This window comes from Homarus americanus, unplaced genomic scaffold, assembly GCF_018991925.1.
Source record: "Homarus americanus isolate GMGI-L3 unplaced genomic scaffold, GMGI_Hamer_2.0 scaffold33468, whole genome shotgun sequence".
In the NCBI taxonomy this organism is placed as follows: Eukaryota; Metazoa; Arthropoda; class Malacostraca; order Decapoda; family Nephropidae; genus Homarus; species Homarus americanus.
Window position 1 is genome coordinate 7,996,057 of NW_024714177.1, and position 22,600 is coordinate 8,018,656.

Sequence of the window (22,600 nt, forward strand, 5' to 3'; positions counted from 1 at the left end):
AGAATTATACCTAAATTATATTGTGTTAGGTTTTGTACAAACCTAATCATTTATCTATACCGTGTGTATTTTGACGATCTTCATGATCGTTTGCGGTCACTCGGAAGTTTCCAAAAAAGAGAAATACGTATATAGAAGCTATCAATAATAATCGGTGTAACACGCACGCACGCACATAAACACAGTATGTGTGTCCTATCCTCAAAACTTATTCTTCGTTTATTTACTTTAATTTTTCTGTTTACTCTTCAGCTTGTCATTACCCCTTCGTGCTCTTCCTAAAATTTATTCATCATTTATATTTCTCTATTGTATAACAATTTCAAGGAATTATGGAATGAATAGTAAAGAAACCCAGAAAATATACATATATCGTCTGCCTTTGTACTAAAAGTAAAAGGGGAATGTCGACGTATTGTGAGGGTGATCTCGTTATATTGTTATCTGGCTTTTGTTGCCTGGTATTTTTTTCAGCTGGATACACGAGACGTCACGGGGCCAAGTGAATAATGGAACTGTAAATTCCCTCCCTCAAAGCCTCTGTCACTTCTCATGAAGTCAAAGGTTCTATCATGACCCTCTGAAGCTCCTCGGGGGTGACTGTCCTGTACCCAAGGGTGTCTGCGTTCTCAGACTTGACTAATAAGGAGTCACTATGTAGACTACACTAAGGTGAGATACAAAATCAAGCTACAGCCTAGGCTAATATCAAACAAAGACTAACGAGAGTCGGAGTGGTTGGAGGCTCAGAGACTCTTCCCTAACACCTGAGATATACTGTATAAAAGAAAGAGGTACAAATTAATGAACTTAAAAAACATTCTTCATCAGTCTTTGTCTTGGCATCAATTAAGAATAGTGTCCGCTTGGGTGTGGTTACCGGGGCTTTGACTTAAATCGTGAATGTTATCGGTGACACTCAGAAAATGCAGCAATAAACAAAATCGTCAAAATATTGCAACTCACTGTCAGGTTTTTCTTTATTTTGGCAGTTGGCTGAGCCCTCGTGGGACCTGTAACCTATTGTGCGATTCGGGAGGATTGTTTGTCTTGCATGGAAAACCAACCTTTGTAGACTATTCTAACACTAGGCCATGTTGCAGCCTTGACTAATTAATAGATAATCAGGCTGCAGCTTAGATTATCTCAAACACGTAGTCAGGCTACAGCCTAAGTATTCTACTGTAGTAATACGCTAAATAAGATTTATTTTAATTTCGGAACCTTGAGAAGACGGGATATCAATCATTGGGTGATCGCCATTCACCCGCTGTGGCCATCCAATAATACCTGTCACCTCTGCTACCGCTCACCACACATCCAACACATACACTGATATACTGTACTCGTATAGATCACAATTTCTTATTGATAGTTGTGTTACTGCGTATATTTTCAAAATAATACCTCATATAGTAATCGCATTCTGCCGTGATCAGCTGTTTCTTCTTCCCACATTATTATTGTATCAGTGCCAAAGAGAATAATTCAGACCAAAATTGTAAAGTACTCTTACTACTACTTCTACTGCTACTACCACTACTACTGCTGCTGCGACCATTACTACTGTTACTACCACCACTATTACTGCTGCTGCTGCTGCTGCTAGCAGTACTACTGTTACTACTGTTACTACCACTACTGCTCCCGCGACCATTACTGCTGTTACTACCACTACTGCTCCTGCGACCATTACTACTGTTACTACCACTACTGCTCTTGCGACCATTACTACTGTTACTACCACTACTGCTCCGGCGACCATTACTACTGTTACTACCCTCTTTCCCATCAAAAAGATTATTTAGGTTTCATATTCAAGATGAATTTAAGTACATTTATTTCTTAAGATGTCATACAAGATAGCCCCAGCTTGACCGCTCACAGTCATCATGTAGGTCGGATGGTTCAGCTTGTCTTCCGTCAGATTGGAATCGTGACTTCTATTTATCTCAGTAGATGACAATACGATAAGAAAAATCTTATTTCTTTAACTTTGCTGATATTTATGTGTGTCGTAAGGAGGGTTACACTATTTCCCATGACTGACGACGTTTACTTGCGAAGGGATTTCTTTGCTTGAGTATGTAGATCCAAGCAATCATCGGGCTCCGTCAGTCTTTATATCTATATGTAGACCTTACTCATGTCAGTCAAAACTATTTAACAATTATATTTATTTTGAAATGCTTGTTTTGAACGTATGTATAACTTCACATACAGTACAGTGGAAAAACTTCATCTTATGTATCATGTTATGGTAAAGAAATTCTGGAGTTATACACCAGAGTGTTCTCTGCAGATGTTGAAATACAAGATAATTTTTGATTTTGTAAAGAGCGGACATGAGTTGAGTGTCACGGGTGATAAGGATGTGTCGCCGCGGTCTGGTGGCCGCGGTGATACGATAAATTATTATACGCTCCTTCGGTACTGCAGCATTCATTAAGAACACTCTTTGTTTATGAGAGTATTACAACATTGCCTTTTGAGTCTGATGAACATGATGTCACCGTACATTGGAACTACCGTACAGTAAAGTGCCAGGTGACGTGCACGTGGTCAGGTTGCTACGGTTCTCTTTCTCTTGTAACTTCCGTAAATTTTTGTAGTGTAATTACCATAGGGATAATGTTGATCCCAGTTATCCCTTTTTTGCCAATCACTAGGAAGCTACACAAGTGTCCAAAATGTGATTAAACAAACAGTGTTCCGTTTCAGAAAATGATGCACTACCTACACCTCGAAATGTTAATCGCAATGCGCAATGTTCAGTCTTGGTTCTCTCTAACATAATCTAACATTCGTCATTTCTGGTAATTATTGGGAAAACTATTTGTGTTTTATGAATTTAAAGGCCAAATGGATATAGTACTTAACGCTATAATAGTGATCTGATGAATATGTTACATGACTTACAGAAATAAAGTGTCATTCTTTTAAATAAGTATTGTATCGGTACCGGAGGGGCGGGTGTTGCTAGTGCTGACACCACATATTTTCTTTCCAGGATGTTGACATTTAAAGTTTTCTTGGAAAAGATATAAAATGCATTGATAATTACAGGATACTATGTGCATGTTCTCTTTTTAGCTAAGTGAACTAACCATAATCTTTCCAAAGAGGTTACCAAAGAACGTTACCGTTACTCAATGGAATTACGTAAAAAATCAAGATATACCTCTGAAACATATAGTTTAACCCCTCCTTTTTTCATTTTACTGACATTTAAGGAAGTCCATCTTGTGAAGGGTAAAGGTAAGGGTGATGTAACAAGTAGGTACAGTTGCCAGCAAAAGTCTTCCTACAGCCCTGTGAAGCAGGGCTGTGGGAAGACTTTTGCTGGCAACTGCACATGTTACACCACCCTCACCTGGCATCACGTGAGATCTGCCTGGCTTCCCACCCTCACAGTACGTCACTTCACGAGTGTTAGTGGTGGTCAACCAGTGATGTGAAGGATGTTGTGTAAGTACTTCCTCATTGTCGACTTACTCACTTAGCGAGTGAAAAGCGGACGGACATAAAGGTGCTTGTCATTAAGTACAAAAGTAAGAGTAAGTAGAATTAGCCGGACTGAAATGCATAAGAATTATTAAAGTTCTTTAAGTAAAGTTCATGAAGCAAACATATACACCAGAAAACTAGACACTGTAGTTTATACCGCACCTAACTAGATCAAAATTAACGTAAGCTATCGTATATCAACATTTTCACGCTGACTTATTAAAATATATGCATATAATAAAGCCATGTTTTATCTTATTACTGTACTGTACAGTCCAATACATAGTTAACATTGTCAGACTTACTGTACAGTATGTCTTCTCATTGCTGTCTGGCCGTGGAATAAGGTGGTCCTTACGGCCGTAACCAAGGACTTGTTCTTGTAGGATGGGCTGTCACACACACACAGGGCCGGCCTTAGGAGGTGCGGGGCCCAATTGGGAACAATTTTGGTGGGCCCCAGGTTCCCAGCCAAGGTCTGTAGAATCATAGAAATATAAATAAAGTTTATTATAGACTTTATATCTCTATGGTAGAATGGAAAGTAATCAAAATGTGCGCTTAAAAAGTGCATGCGAGTTAAGGGACCAAACAGATCTAAGCTACATTTTAATATAAAATTGCATATATGTAAGGCTACAAGTAACAAACAAAATGTGTAGATCACCTCTAAAAAGTACATAGTTACAATACCACTTGTTTTAGTGACTGTGAAATGATTTATTAAAAATATTCTTTTCTTTTTTTTTTTCAGAAAAAAAAATCAGAATTTAAGTGCATTGTTGGAAACAAATTATCTTTTTGGGATTTCTATTAACATTCATAAATTATAAATGGGTCATATTATTATTGCCTTTTATTATGAGAAAGTTATCTTTCATGCTTTTTTCTCCAAAGTCTTTTAGAATTTTGTCTAAGTTTAAACTCCTGCTAATTTCAGATTCAATGGACATAATTGCCAAACTGTTCAAACGTTCTTGCTGAATTGATGATCTCAAGTAAGTTTTAATCAGTTTCAGCTTGGAAAAACTCCTTTCTCCAGATGCCATATATTGCAATGTGTTGTTGTGTGTACTTGACGAGCCGAGAGTAGATTACTCTAGCGCGGGGCCCGAATGGGAGCAGTTGGCTTAAGGCCGGCCCTGCACACACACACACACACACACACACACGTTTTCCTATCAGTTTTTCATTTATTATTACAGTATTTTTTTATTTGAATTCCAAATCAGTTTACACTAAAGAGTACATGTTGCTAGCTTCTAGGATCACACAGTAATATCAGTTTAGTTAGAAACCGCAGTATCTGTTGATGCTCTGAGCCATAACAATACCATCTAGGTGTAAAACGTAGAACAACATTGCGAGACTTGTGATTTCGTCAGTTTGTATTCTCATAACTTTAAAAGGGACAAGAGCAATGTTATGGTCGTTGTCACACACTGATAAACTCACGAAACTTAGAAAGCTATTATTTCAAGTTAGATTGGAAATGGGTACAAAATTTTATTGTTATATGTAATACGGCTCTTCAATAACTAAGTTTTTTATCTGTATACTATAGACTAGATATTAACTAATGAACATACGAGATACATCTCCGTTTGTAAGGCAAAAATGTTAACGATAAAATATGTTGCTTCAACAACAACTTGTGGAGATTGGTCAATTTACAGCGTCCTACTTTTACTATTCCCTTATACTTGTGATACTTATAAAGAAAATTATATCTCCTTTATGCCAAATCATTTACCTGATTAGAGAAATTAGAAACTTAGGATCACCAAAGATTAATCAGCTCTTTTATTTCACCTGATGCTTATTCCCCTTAGCGTTAAGGTGGTTAATATTCAGGTGAAATGACCTGGGGTGTCTAATCCTTAGGTTATAAAAAAATCCTTCTACCTGTTAAGGATGTGCATAATTCAATGAAATTAATAACGATTAAATTGGGTGAAATACTGAGCGTGGTTATAATATTGTCAAGATTTACCCGAGGTCAACATATAGACCTTGTTTCATCTTGATTTTCTTAAGGCTTTTAACAGTGTATATAACCTCACTAAAAGTTGAAATTCAATTCGAAGATATAGAATTCAAGGGAATGTCCTCGCCTGGGTTGAGACCTTCACGATCGTAAACAATGTGTGGTAGCAGTGTCCTTCATCCTGTTCGTGTGTTTCATAAATGATATGTCAGATATTATTCATTCTTCCTTACAAATGTTTGCAGTTGAAAGTATGCTATTCAGAGGAATTAAAAAGCTAAGACACTGAAGCATTACCGGAAGACCTCTATCGGCTTCAGAGAATGGTTGCGGAGATTGACCATTGCGAAATGTAAGAGGGTGCCCCACCTGTCGTACCGCGACGAAAACTTGCACCTGAAACTATAGATGTGAAAAATACCTGGGTCTCTGTACTGATAATGAACTAAAGTTCTCGTAGAATGATTGACGTAAGTTTAAACATGCACTATGTATACTGATAACGTTTTATTTAATTAGTATTATAACAATGAAAAATTGTATCGTAACTCGTTATAAATTATCTAAAGTTTATAAAAGAACGGTAAATTTACTGCGCGAGTGGATGTACACTGTACAGTATGTACACATTGGATGCCATATTTCTCCTTGTCCAAGATGCTTGAAGTCGGAATCAAAAGATGGACCACTACTGGATGAGTATTACTGTATATATGCTTTTATTTATTATTATTTTTTTTTTTTTTACGAATCTTATGTTTAAAAGTATTAGTAGAAGGGGAGCCTCTTCTCCATGTCAAACGGTGGCTCAAACTCAGGACAGGCATTCCTCAGCTGACCTTAGCGTCGGTAGCGCGTCACGAGCTGAGTTATCTTAAATACATTTCCTGTATGACTACAACGTTGGTCATAGGTATATGGTATCTTTGTGTGATATGTACACCACCCCACCTACACCCACGTCAACTCAATACGTGCACCACCCCACCTACACCCACGTCAACTCAATACGTGCACCACCCCACCTACACCCACATCAACTCAATACGTGCACCACCCCACCTACACCCACATCAACTCAATACGTGCACCACCCCACCTACACCCACGTCGCTCAGCCGTCAATACCAACCTACACACCCACACTCAACTCAACACGTGCAACCCACCTACACCCACATCAACTCAATACGTGCACCACCCCCACCCCACGTCAACTCAACGTGCACCCACCACCCGTCAACTCAATACGTGCACCACCCACCTAACCCCACGTCAACTCAATACGTGCACCACCCACCTACACCCACATCAACTCAATACGTGCACCACCCACCCACACCCACGTCAACTCAATACGTGCACCACCCCACCACCCGTCAACTCAATACGTGCACCACCCCACACCCACATACACCACCACCATCAACTCAATGGTGCACCACCCACCTACACCCACATCAACTCAATACGTGCACCACCCCACCCACACCCACGTCAACTCAATACGTGCACCACCCACCTACACCCACGTCAACTCAATACGTGCACCACCCACCTACACCCACATCAACTCAAGCCGTGCACCACCCACCTACACCCACATCAACTCAGTCACCCACCTACACCCACATCAACTCAATACGTGCACCACCCACCCACCCACGTCAGCTCAATACGTGCACCACCCCACCTACACCACGTCAACTCAATACGTGCACCACACCTACACCCACCAACTCAATGCGTGCCCACCTACACCCGTCAACTCAATACGTGCCACCCACCACACCCATCAACTCAATACGTGCACCACCCACCCACACCCACGTCACCCCAACAGCTCCAATCGTGCACCACCCACACCCACCCACGTCAACTCAATACGTGCCACCCACCTATACCCACACCAACTCAATCACCACCCACCCACCCACATCAACTCAATACGTGCACCACCCCACCTACACCCACCCAACTCAATACGTGCACCACCCCACCTACACCCACATCAACTCAATGCGTGCCACCCCACCCACCTACACCCCACGTCACTCAATGCGTGCCACCCACCTACACCCGTCAACTCAATACGTGCACCACCCACCTACACCCACGTCATCCAGCCGTGCACCACCCCCACCCTACACCCACGTCAACTCAATACGTGCACCACCCACCACCCCGTCACTCAATACGTGCACCCACCCCTCACACAACTCAAACCAATACGTGCCACCCACCCACCCCACGTCAACTCAGCCACCTACACCCACATCGTGCACCACCCACCTACACCCCACATCAACTCAATACGTGCACCACCCCACCTACACCCACGTCAACTCAATACGTGCACCACCCCACCTACACTCACGTCAGCTCAACACCTGCACCACCCCACCTACACCCACACCTCAATACGTGCACCACCCCACCTACACCCACGTCAACTCAATACGTGCACCACCCCACCTACACCCACGTCAACTCAATACGTGCACCACCCCACCTACACTCACGTCAGCTCAACACCTGCACACCACATACAGAAGGATGGCGTCACAATGGGGAGGTTTGAGGAACATTTCATCTTGACTGACGTTGGAGGGGGGAGGGGGGAGGGGGTGAACGCGTACTGGAAGGTGGGACGTTGCCATGATCATTTGATACGTGGTAGAAAATCTGGTTTGCCATTGTTCTTTTGTTTTTTATTCTCGCTTTCTCTTTTTATCTGTTTTTTCTTATCTTATCTTATCTGTCCTTTCTCCCTGTATCTCTGTGTAATATATATGTTGAAAGTTGTCACCCCTCTTTTACGACGTCTCCCGAGTCTTATTGTTTCTGGACTTTATCAGCCTGTGGACAGAATCTCACTGGACAGAATGCTATTACAGATAAAATAATCGATATTGGACAGAATCCTATCGGACAGATTGCTATTAGCACTATCGATAAGGAGAAATGTCTTGATAGGCGTTGAGATAAATCATTCACTGAAGGCGGCGCAACAAGTAGGGGCCGGCAGTGAGAAAAGCAAGTGGAGATTTTGAAATTATAAATCGTACCGATGAAAACAAAGACAGGAAAATGCTCTTTCAACTGTACAAAACTCAGGTAGCTCACAGTCTGGATTACTGTATACAGGCATGGAAACCCTACCTCCAGAAAGATCTAATATCCATAGAAAAGGTGCAACACAGAGCGACTAAGATGATTTTGGTACTACTGTATGTCATCTCGATTATCCAAGTAGACTGAGGGCCTCGGGACTTTCAACCCTTCAGACGAGCCACAATATGGTAGATCTCATAGAAATATTCAAAATCCTGAAAGGGATGGAAAACGTGAACCCGAGACATTTCTTTGTGATGTCACGCACCAACACGAAAGGACAACTACAAGCTGGCCAAGTTATCATGCAGAACTAATATGAGGAAACGCTTTTCACGCAGGGAGGTAGACCTATGCTCAGAAGATATTTTTTTAAATAAAAAAAATCCGTAATTAAGTTTAAAAGCCTTGTATTATTATATTAGCCGAACCTAATAGATATTTGACACCTAAATATAAAAACGCAGTTTACTCTGGTTTAGGTTAATTTATCAGTACCAATCAGAACACTTGGTGAGAGACTGCATTTTAGTGTTGATCACATAACGTTGTACCGTTGGCTTCGAAAGATGTAACTATACATGTGAGTGGTACTGTGCTGTACCAGTACCAGTTTCTGTCACTTGCCTCTGCCGACGAGTGACACAAAAATCCTGAAGCATGTGGGACTGCAGGGTTTGTTGACAAAATTAAAAATAATTAAATAAAACAAACATATATAGCCAGGGACGTAGCTAACAGTGATGGACAATATGCACTGTGTACATATGGAGGCTGCCAATGTTTAAAATTGGTGGATGTTTTTCACCAGTTCAAGGTACTTTTATTTTCTGCTTCAGTTTGTTTTATACTCGTGTGTACAGTAACCCCGCCTGCCAGGAGTCCGTGGCTGGTGTTGATATGGTTTGTGTGTTGAGATGTATTAGTGCCCACAATGTTATGAGCTGTTCATGAATTCTTACTTTTAACACAGGAGAGCAACTTATGTCACAGGGGAACATCTTTTAACGCAGGAGAACAACTTTTATCACTGGAGAACAACTTGTAACACCGGAGCTCGGCGTTAGGTTAGGTTAGGTTTCTCGAGAATCATCCAATTTTCGATCATCGCAAGAGACAACGTAACGAGATTTGTAAGATTAGCCTTAGCAAAAAAAAAATAGAATAAAAATATGCGCCAACCAATCAAAATTCATCGACTCAGGAAGAAAGACACGACCATTATCACTTGGATTGGCTCCTCGTCACGCTCGGTCACTATTATTAACAAGATCTAATTCAATACTTCATATACAGATCTATTCAGTCTGGTTCAGCAAGTGACCTAAATATTGCACAGGACGGTGTTTTAGGGATCGATATGATAGACACGCCCGACCCCAATTCACTCTCGGTACGTCAATATTACAAATGTGCAAGATATGACGATAGAGGACGTGTCACCAACCTTACAAAAAACATTTATAATATCGAAGTTTCTACGGAGTTCAACAGGTGTCTAGGTGGGTTGTGGGACAAGAAGTTTGGCGTGAGTGAACTTGAACATGAAATAGAAATCAGTAAAAAAAAATGAAGAGATGAATTTTTTAAGTACTGTACAATCAAAAAAAAAATCGTGTCGCTGTTTTGTCCGAAGATTAAATATAACTCGTTAAACATTATGAGAGAGCCCCCTACTACACGACAGAGCGCACCAAAAGTTTAGCTTTTTGGCATATGTTTTCACCAAATTTCACGACACGACTAATGCTATGGTAGGCTCGTGCGGTAACGACCTTATATCTCTCACCAATATGTTCAAGGGTTCATGTCCAGATTGGTATGGCCCGGACACACGTGAGAAGGGTGTTATCCAGTGTGACCCTCAGTACCAAACATCACAGGTTTCCCGGAATCCGGTTTCCTTCTGTACTAACACTGGATAGACCAACCTCCCGAAAGGCTAGAGAGTTGATAAATGGTGAAATTATAATAATGAAAAAAGCAAGTATGATCTTCAAACCAGTTGGGCGCTGTAAATTCTTTGGTGCTTCACCTTGCACAGGATGCAAGGGGGTCATAAACTAGTATCCGTGTGGGTCAAATCTGAACCTGATTCTCCACGATGGGTTTGTCCTAGAAGAACACATTACGAACATATTTTGTATTTGGGATGAAACAACATCATGCACTGTTGTCGAGCTGTGTTGTCTCGGGCATCGCTTATAAATGTATATATCCCATGGCTCTAATTAGTAGAGAAAAGGATATTTTAGTAAAAAAGTTAATGCCTTAGAGACGTAGTAGAGTGGGTAGAATTGTAGTGTATTTGTTTTCCAGTTGAAAAGACAATCTTTTTGGGAATCCAAACTGATGTTACCTTGAAGCTTGAAACCTAACCTAACCTAACCTTAGGGCAGGAGACGAGCATTGCAGCCACTCAACCATCGCCATCATAATATACTTCACCATCAAGATCATCACACTATAAACTTTACCACCCCTTTCATCATCGCTGTAAGAGCATCATCATAATCACCATCATCGGAATTACACATGTATAATCATCACCTTCAATATCATCACATCATAAACGTTAGCCTCATTTTCTGAACCATCATCATCATAATAACACCACTATCGCATCATCACAGCATTCATACCACCTATGTTAGTCCAGTGACGCCCTCAAAAGAATCTAAGTAAGCGTCTGTCCCACCTCATTCTTATTCCTTTATTACTTCCCTTCTTATCATTCATTTTCTATTCCCCTCATGTCCTTCCCCTCCTCTCCCTTTTGTGTGACCTCCCTCCTGCTGCTGACGCTGTTCACTGTCTCGTCTCTCTTCTGGTCCTCAATGCCTTGATTACGATGACAACCCCTCGAGTACGATGACTTGAAGACTCAAGGAGTTATGTTTTCTTCGTAATCAAACCTGTTTCCCCTCTCTCTTACTCCCTTACCATAGTTTCCTCATTTTCCTTGCTCCTTTCTCGCCCTTATCTTTCCCTTATCTCTTTCTCCTCCTTCTCTTGTTTTCCTTCCTTTTACTACATCCTCTTCTGACATCATGTATCTCATTCGCCCTCAGCTCACACCCTGACCCTCCATCACCCCACCCCAATTCACCCTGACCCTCCATCACCCCTCCCCTTCACCCTGACCCCCTCCCCCCCCACCCTCCTCTCCTCCAAGTATTTCCGGCTACAACCGCTCCAGGGCCACTGGGTCCAGTGCGGTGGGGGCGTATCTCCATAACCTACATACAGTACTGGACACTCTTTATTAATTCATACATACCGTTTACCTCTCTCGCCCGCAGCTAACTCCACTTGTTGCCGTTTGTACTCTGTAGAAGGAGGTCACATTCAGATTACCGTATCCACTCCAGCTTATTTCACCTGATGATTTATAAACGCCCTAATGCTAACTGGGGTGGGGGGGGTTATAGGTTAGATTTGGTTAGGTTATTGTTATGTTAGGTATGATTATATTAGGTTAGAGTTAGATTAGGTTAAATTAAGTAACGTTAAGTGTGTTAGGTAAGGTTGCGTCAGATTAGGTAAGGTTATTGTTAGGTTAGGTTTGATTAGATTAGGTTAGAGTTTGGTTGCGTTAAATTAGGTTCGGCTATCATTAGCATGGTTAAAGGTAAGGTGAAATAAGATTTGGTGATAATCTTTATGTGATTTTCCGAGCTACACTTATTGCTTGATATATCCCGCCTAGTTAAGTATTGTATTTTTTGTAAACCTTCTAGCGTGTACAACTATGAACTAAAATTTACCTAAATATCACAGGTGATCCGCCTAGTTGACAGTTGGGTATCAATAAAATTTGGTGGTCACAGCCAGTGGCCTTTTGTCAACCTCTGATGTTTCTTGATATTGATTCTGATGCTGAACCATTTTACTTAGCCAGATTCAAAAGTAAACAATAACAACAATAGTGACATAGCTGAACAAAGTGAGAGCCTGAACACTCTTTGTAGCGCCTGATAAATTACTCTTCGTTCATTTATCCTGAGGAATTGTTGTATAACATTTAATTTCATCTGGATTAATCAAACACATGTAACACAGTGTTATGAAGTACTTATTAGAATGTTACTACGCTTATGATTTTATTTTTTATTATATATACAGGTATATGTATTTGCAGTATAAATTTATGAATATACAGTAATCTGGTAAGAGGGTAACAGCAACACAATAAAACACTTACAGTCAGGATCGTTTCGTGGTGGTGAAATATACTGTACAGTAATTTGTCATGGCTATTTCTATCAACTTGACAATATATTGTGTAATAATTTTTGGCACGATAAAAAAAGTTATAAAAGTAAGAGATACAAATATTTTGATAATGGACTGGACGATACATTTATGTACAGGTTCAATATGAAAGCAAGAATAAGTGACTCTATGGTGAAACTGACACATGATGACACAGAAGGGAAAACCATCACATATATTTTTAGTCGATGTTGTTCTGTCAACCAAGTCTACAGGAGTGTTGAAAAAGATCGGTGGTATATTGTGATGCGGTGTACAGGAATTTAATGTCAAGGTAATTGTTGGAGTGATTTTTTTTTTTACAAAAATATTAGTGTGAATGTGACCTTACCATACTGTAAATGGAGGAAGGTCGTGAATTAACAAGAAAGGGCAGGTGAGGCTTCGAATGTAAAAATATTTGTGACAACAAGGTTGACACCTCAACAGAGAGAGAAAGACTGAGAAAAAGATGAAGATCTAGAACAATGGTTCTCAACCCTTTTCAGCTTATTACCCATTTACTGTCTTTAGGTGTGTTACCCGCTGCCCTCTCAAACCAGCCGCTCCTAAAATCTCATTTAATAGTATGACGTCAGACCAGGACCCGAATTTGCCTGCTCCTGTAGTACAGTAACTGGAAAAATTATCCCTTTGAGTTCAATAACTTTAAAACCTTATGTTCTATTGAATATGTTTGAATACCGTTAGAAATATTGATTAATTTAATCAAGCTGAACTGATTGGAAAAAATGAGGATTTATTTGAAAATTACTGAGATATGTATGAGATTTTTATTGTGCCTTGCATTACCTAAATTATCCACCTGTGGGTAATTACCCATAGAATGAGAACCACTGAACTCTACAGTAGGTATTACTCATAGCAAGACGTGTAGCATAGTAGTAGATCGTGGAGTGTGTACTGTTGTATGATAACCTGACCACTTGGCTTAATAACTATGTATGCACTGTAACAATATGTTGTGAGTCAATGTGTATGTTAACGAATATACTGCACGTGTGAGTTGGTATAAAGAAGTGTATGCAGATATTTCAACATGTTGTTTCCGGCCTTGCTTGTTGCTTTATAAACCTGTCTGGCTTCACTCTCCTTTGTGTTTCTCTCCATCCCTGACGTTTGTGTTCCCCTTCATCTATCTTACACAGCCGTACCCGTGAGAGGATGACGTAGGCAACTGAGTAAGGACAGACGACCCCACACCTGTGTTAGGGGGGGGGGGGGACGTGTTGCCAGGACTGTACATATACAGTATATTTACTACAATTATCACCCATTATCTTTATATACCGATTATCAACTGTTTCTTACTATCATATAACCTTGCATTAAGTGTGGTTATAATTCATAAACCAAGTCAATACAATAAAATGGAAAATTAAAAAAGACTAAGAATCATAGTGAAGTTGACCACTTTACTGTACTCCACTTATAAAGGGTGTATTTCACCCACTGCGCCTACCTTTGTGACCAACACTTGATAAATCATTTTTCTTTTAGTTCTGAAGGTCTTGTGGAAATCTCTGCCGGCATGTATGTAAATAAATTATAAAAATACATTCTCTCTCTCTCTCTCTCTCTCTCTCTCTCTCTCTCTCTCTCTCAGAGGACAATAACGTTGATTTAATTGCAATCAGATAAATGACTCGTACAAGGTCAGGGCATGACTGTGTAAGTTGTTAATGGCGGTGAGGGAGTCGTTGTGTGTTGGAGTTTTTTTTTTTTGTCACTACACATTCTCGGAAATTGATTTGTTGACCTCGTATGTCAGTCACGGTGTAAAATTATAATTATCACGTGACCTACAATCCAGAGCGATGTATACAATCTTCGCTGTTGACTCATATATAACTTCACTGTTGACTCATATCTTCACTGTTGACTCACATATAGCTTCACTGTTGACTCATATATAGCTTCACTGTTGACTCATATATAGCTTCACTGTTGATTCATTTACCTTCGGTGTTGACTCATATATCTTCACTATTGACTCATATAGCTTCACTGTTGACTCATATATAGCTTCACTGTAGACTCATAGATAGCTTCACTGTTGATTCATTTACCTTCGGTGTTGACTCATATATAGCTTCACTGTTGATTCATTTACCTTCGGTGTTGACTCATATATCTTCACTATTGACTCATATAGCTTCACTGTTGACTCATATAGCTTCACTGTTGACTCATATATCTTCACTATTGACTCATATCTTCACTATTGACCATGGCCCACCACTTCAAATGTTTTCAATCTGTTTTTTTTCTCTTTTTATATATTTATTTTTAATTTGTTTTACTAAATCTCCCAGATGTTGTATCTCTCGGGGAGCCAACTTTTAATCTCATTCCCAGTTAATCACGTCTTTACAGTACCCAGATGTTGTTTATACTGTACAATTATCTCAACCTAACCTACCCTAACCTAACCTATCCTAACCTAACTTAACCTAACCTTCCTGGACCAATACTGGGGGTTTACAAATAATGGAGCCTCGATATAACGGACTTTCCTCTCCTTATAATCCGCTAGATGGGGGTTTCACATCTAACCGATACTCGATATAACGGACTTACCTCTCCATATAGTCCGTTAAATAGAGGTTTCACTGTACAGAGTTCCTCCTTGTAGTAGTCACGAGTCCTTCTTGAGTCGGTTTCTGTCGTATTCAAGGATAAACTTCAACAAGATGTCTTCCGTTTCTTCATCCTAATTCTTCATTTATTTTGTTCCCGTCTTCCTGCGTCACTGAATCAGCAAAACCAATATTGTTGTTTCAGTCTTATTTTTTTTCTTCCTTCACAAACTTCAGGAATTGTTTTTGGTTGGGACTTGTATCTGAAATTTCCTTTGACTTCCTCCGATATCTTTCTGTCAGGGTGATGGTTGTTATAAGGTGAGGAATGGTTATGTTAGGTTAAGGTGATTCAGTAGTTATCAGTAGTTATGGCTGTGATTTGTTTGGTGTTTCAAGTTTCAATAAAGTAAACAAAACTGGTTCCATATATGTTGGTGGTGGTGATAGACGAATTATGATCCTTACAATAACATAGTTTACTGTGTACATTAGTTATAGTACATTGGTAAATAGTACAGTTGAGTTTATTACCCAGGAAGTAGAAGTTCAGTAGACGTGGGGGCACTTCCGGTAACTAGTAGGTCAGTGTACTGTTTATTAATGTATGTGACCCCAATAAGGTCAGACTGTATGAGGTCACCGTGAAGTATCCATTACACTTAATCATTCAGTTGGAGGCACGCGAATGGTCACTTCATTACACGTGAAACTGAGAAGCATTATTAAACTTGCCAATTAAACATCGATTTGACAAACTGTACGACCTGTCTTCTAGTGCTTGGAGGTGTGTGTGTTTGTGTTTGTGTGTGTGTGTTGTGTGTGTGTGTATTTCTGTGTGTGAAACAAACCGCATATTGGATTCTTTCTGTCTAGACACGGTGGAGGTAACGGCAGCAGTGGCCTTGTTGTAATTGACCCAGAAAGCTGAGCCCCTCCCCTAACCTGGCCACACCCGCCCAGACCCCTCACACAACTATTGGTCGCCCCGATGCTGTCCCCTCACCTCAGGCTGCCTCGCCATCGTTCTACGGGGGGTCTCAGCTCTCAACCACTGCCCACCACACAACGCCATTATCAAGATTAACGGTTTTGTTTTTAATTGGGGGTAGAATTAAGATAAATAAAGGGTTGGTCGTGTCGTTGTAATAGCACTCCCGGGCAGTATTTTGTGGATGCATTTAATTATTTTTTTACTCCCTAGCGGACTGGATCTGTTATTTGAAGCCCCACAGCCTCATATATCATGGACTCGACCTTCACTCTTGGTGTAACTGTGTCATCCTGGCTGTCTTTATTGTACCCAATCCGGGATATTAACGTTGAAACACTATTTAACAAAACAAACATATTTCTCGACGCAAAATCTCTTTTTAGCATCAAACTCGCTGTTAAATTAGGAATAGGTATAATATTAATATACAGCACAATATATGTTACGGCCTTTTTGTAAGAATATAAAAAAGCATTGACAGCCAGGCCCATAACCTAACCAAATCTTGCCTGACTAAACCTAACCAGACCAGACCAGACCAGACCAAATCTAACCTAACCATCATCTGTCTCTAGTTATACACTGACTTTTTTCCAAAGACTTTCTTTCCTACATTCCAAGAAACAGGTGATATTAAATGCCAGGCCACGATTAGATTAGGTTACAGGTTTAACATTTGATGTCATTATGGAAGAAAGACATGTGTTTGGCCTTCTTGCAAAAAAGGTTGTAGCATATATATATATATATATATATATATATATATATATATATATATATATATATATATATATATATATATATATATATATATATATATATATATATATATATATATATATATATATATATACAGTAAACCAAATATACCAGATTTCCACTACAATTCAATCTTAGATACTGGGTACGCACCACCACGACACTTCACCAACAAGCTTTGCCTCTGTAGCATGGCCTCGTGTTCAGGTTGTTCTTCACTGTTCACTGTCCCTAACACCTTAAGCCTCCAAGATTTATGAAGTAAACTCGTAGTTGTATTTTCAACAAGAAGGAAAGTTTGTTGTTGATCCACTTATCCATTCCTTGCCTCAAGTATTCCCAACACCCTCCTGGGGGATAGACAACTCCTGGCCGCTCACAGGAGGATATATTCCTTCCATCTTGCTGAGGGAACGAACCTGACCCTTTATTGATAAGCTAATTACTTCTAAAGGACCTGGTATCACCTTTGAGAAGTTTATAACATTTGATGGTTGGCCGGGATACTACTGTAGCTTTATTCAGTTATACCGTTTTCGTTCAGTAGCGGAAAGATACGAAATGCTTATATCTGTCCTTGTCATGAACCTGAACGATAAACAGAGACTCAACAGAAAGCGTTGCTCCCTGGCGTGTTATATGAGGAGTAACGAGGGTAAAAATGTTGGTTAAGGGAAAAATACGGTCAGTGAGGGGAGGTGGAGGTGAGGACGTCTCAATGTGTGTTGCTGCTGTCAGGAGCGTGAGTTCCTGTGACACTGATGCTTGCAGTTGTAATCACAATTTAAGTGTTATTTCGGTGACGTTTGTAAATTTTCATATTTTGCTGAGTACCTTATCACAGTATTCAGTTTCGCAAAATTTGATTACAACATAATTGTAAGTTGTAGAAACTATGATTGTGAACAGTTCTTAATAATGTTAGTTATTGAAACACAACACGAAGCCAACAACAATTTAATGATTAAAATGAACTTCCCCTGAGCAACGCTCTTGTGCATTATGCAGAAGACCCGACAGCAGCACCCTTATCCACTACCTCCTAAGATGTCCCCACACACAACGCTTCCGTGACGCCTGCTGGACCACCACTCCACGACCCCCTGACGGAGACACGATGATCCTCCCCATACTGGCCAGATATTATGTAAATAATATTGATTATGTGTTAAAGGAATATCCTTCCTTCCTTAGGCTTTAGTAAGCCCCTTTATTTTATTTATACTGTATATACTTGTCACACTTGCCAGATGCTTCTGGTGTCATTGTACAGGGGTACCTAGTGACAGCACTAGGATCCCGCTTCCTCTATCAAGGAATAAACAATTGAAATTGGAATTGAATTGATTAAAATGAGACAAGAAGTCGTGGTTAGCACCTCCATCCACGACGAGTAACACAAAAGACGCTATTTGTTCACATGTAATAAGAGAACGGCCTATATGTTACCTATCAAGAACTACATTAAATTATTGTGAGAGGAACATAACTCACTCACATGATGATCAGTGATGCTGTTGAGGAATAAGCGGTGTTTTGGGTGTTTACAGTATTATGTAATATAAACAACATAGCGTTAACAATACTTATTAAGAGAAAACCACTGTACTTTTGCTGCCCCATTCAAGTAAAATAATAATATATCTTATTGTCATTTACAGAAGGTGGTTGGTCACAAAGGACGGTATGTGATTGGCTGATTCATTAACCACTGAGAACACGATTACTGGTCAAAGCTGAAAGGTGAAGGTGAGCGACAATTGGAATATGTACATTTACAAATGTTTAATTCAAATGAAATAAAATGTCCCCATATATGGTAAAATGTGTTGCTGGAGAATTGGATTTCAGGATGACACAACACAGCTCTTGCTTTAACATACTGTAGAGAAAATCTATCTTATGGTGTAGGTGTTGCAGTGTTGCGCGTATTAAAAAAAAATATATATATATCCGTATTGGGTGTAGCTGTATAGACCAACCAAGACTTTTTGTTCCCTCAGAAAATTATGTACAGTTTTTTACTCACTTTGCGATACGTTTCTCATTCGTTTGTAAATCCAGCAAGCAGATTCCGAAGTTCGTCACTGGTCGTCTGTCTGTGGGTATTCCAGGGAATAGCTCCAGCCTGAGAGAAAAATATTCCTAGTTTTTTGTTGTTGTCTAGTGTTTGGACTTAACTAAGAGTACGTGCTTAAAGACTTTACATGTTGAAGCACAGAAATACATTACATAGAACCGCAACAAAGTTAGAATCAAAGAAAAGGACCCAACAAATATGACTAAGTTCCAATTATGCAGCAAGACATCTAGCGGACGAAGGAGAGGGAATGTCTTAATTAATTCTTAAAATATGTTGTCTCGGGTAGCGTGTGAGAGTTAGTGAGTCGTAATGAAACACCTCATCTGCAGCGCCAATATTCTATAAAAAACGCAACTCCCTATACTGTACATGCATGATGGAGAAGGTGGACGAGTCTAGGAATAAAACGAAATAATAAATAAATAAATAAAAGGAATCAATTTAGGCAGAGCCTTCCATGTATTTTATAGTAACTGTGAAGGAATTTGATCCTCTAATTGACGTAGTATTTCAGCGTTTCTGTATCATGTTTATGTGTCTTCGCTTTATTTTAATATAGTAATTGATTAATATTTAATTATTTAATTTTACTATTAAAACAAATTGAAACACACTCCATACGATATCTAACTTTACTATAAATGTAGATTAATTTGTATGTATGTGTGATGGTCACACATACCATGTGTACATGGTGTGAAAAGAACTTTGTGTTGGTGTTTTCTTAAATGGAACGTTAGTGTATATAGTGTATATTTGTGTCACACACACACAATCACCCATATACAGGTATTCTTTATATAGAGGTCCAAGGGATATATATATATATATATATATATATATATATATATATATATATATATATATATATATATATATATATATATATATATATGTATATCATGTAGATCCACAATGAAAACGTGGATAAGATGAATCTTGATAAAATCACACTTGGAGCTCTAACCATCCCCTCCTATCTTCTATTTTGGGTGAATGCAGCGGCTCGTGCTTTTATGAAGTTGCAACTGAGAGAGTGACACTATTGCATAAATTCGTGGCGTGTGTTTGGCTGCAGGCCGTGTGAGGTACAAGCACCAGGAATTCAGTCTGAATCCCTCTGGGCGCCATGATCGTAAATACAGCGTCACAGGTCACCGTCACAGCTGCAGGTAACAGTCCTTCCTCCACATTCTCAATTCTTACCATTAATTTGGGAAGTAAGAACCAACCCATCTGGGTTAACTTTAGCCTTGACATACACAACTGTCAAAATGAAACAGAAATTGCTCTGAGACTCTTGTCCCCAGTCAGAGGGAAAAACCAATATACGAAGATTGGTAATCCACACCTGCATTGTGGCCTAGACACACCACCTTGAAAATACACACACACACACACACACACACACACACACACACACACACACACACACACACCTGAGATCCCTAGCCCGAGAATTGCTGTTCGACACCACAACCGCATCCAGCCCATACGTGCACGAACTGATCGCTATAAGAACAGCCCAGTCCCAACCATTGTAAAAATTATCAATAACCTGTAATAAACCAGTGTATTCACTCCCAGTAAACACTACTCCTTGCACTGTCACTATGTTGAAATGCCCTGTAGTTTGAGCTTTTCCCCCATCTAGTTATTATATATCTTATTTGTATCACTTATGTTACTTGTATATTATTTGTAATTCGAAACCCATTTCCCAAATATGTAACTGTATATTTTCAGCCTTCTGGCTGCCAAGCTCTTTCAATAAACCGTTAATTATTATTATTATTATTATTATTATTATTATTATTATTACACACATGGAACAGGGCGGCCAGCCAAAGAATGGATGAATAGCGGCTAAGGGCGGGATTACCCCAGGGCAGACAACTACAGAAACGGCAGTGCCAGTAGCAGAAGCATCACTGATGACAGCAGCAGCTGCATTTACATTAACAGAAACAACAGTAATATAACGGAAACAAGTTCTTACAACAGCAGCAGAATAAACAACAAAAACCTCATTAGCGCCAGTGGGCACAGTAACAACACTAACAGGGGCAACAGTAACCGTAGGATCATCAACAGAAACATTGACAACAGCATCAGAATAACAATAACAGCAACAAAAGCAGCAATAAAAACTCTGTAACAGCCGCTAAAACCAATATTGTATCGGGGAAAACAACAAACGATAAATTCCGTCATTCAGTCTTGACTTTATTAAACAGTAAGTAATAGTGATCATAACAGCGGCGTTTGCATCATCATTAAACACGATAAAAATAAATACACTACAGGGACGGCGAGGACAGTACACTAGTTACAGCATCACTGACAGAGATAACAGCAACACCCACAGAGGCATTAGCGTTAAGCCGCGTCTGAATCTACAGACTTAATCCTAGTAGTGTTCTAAGACTTCACACACACACACACACACACACACACACACACACACACACACGCGCGCGCGCTTTTCTCATAACTAGAATAAGGATAACAAGATTGTTTGATTTAATGCACAAGGCCAAGAACTCAAGCACAGGAATGTTACATAAACAAGGGGAGAAGGAGGAGGGTTGGTATGTTGTTTCGTTTCAAGGTGTGTTAAAAGTGTGGTATTTGTTGAGGGTGTGAGGCGGGTGCACGAGAACTGTGTCAATGTTGCCACACCTACCTCTAACCTCCCCCCACCTCTGTCTGACTCACTCCCTCCACCTCTGTCCCTCTCCTTCCTTCCTTTTCCTCCCCCCCTCCTCACCTCTCTCTCTCTTATTGCCCCTCCTCTTTCACTCCTCCCTATCACCTCTTTCCCTCACTTATTCCATCCCTTATCTCCCCTCATTCTATCACTTCCTTCCTACCCTCCCTCCCTCATATATCCTCCACCTTTCACATATATTTTTTCTTTTCCATCTACCCTCTCATCCTCACAACCCCTCTCCCATCTCCTCCACATCTCACGCCTCTACCACTACAACTTCCTCCACCTCCCCCAACACCACCGTCGCCTACACACTATTCCATACCATTAAAACGCCCGCCCTACAAGGTTTAACGGCATAAACACCTGAATTATTATGACACTCATCTATAAGGGTTAGGTTAAGTTAACATCCAGTGTGACGAAAATAGTGTTATACTTAATCAAAGCTGAAAGTAGGCCACTGTGTTAATGGGGGAAGACTTTGGCTCGTCTAACTACTACTGCAGTTACCCCTCGTTATTTTCTCTTTTTTTTCGCCCGTCTTCTTATTCCCTACCTTTATGTTAGTTTTTTTTGCGGAGATTTG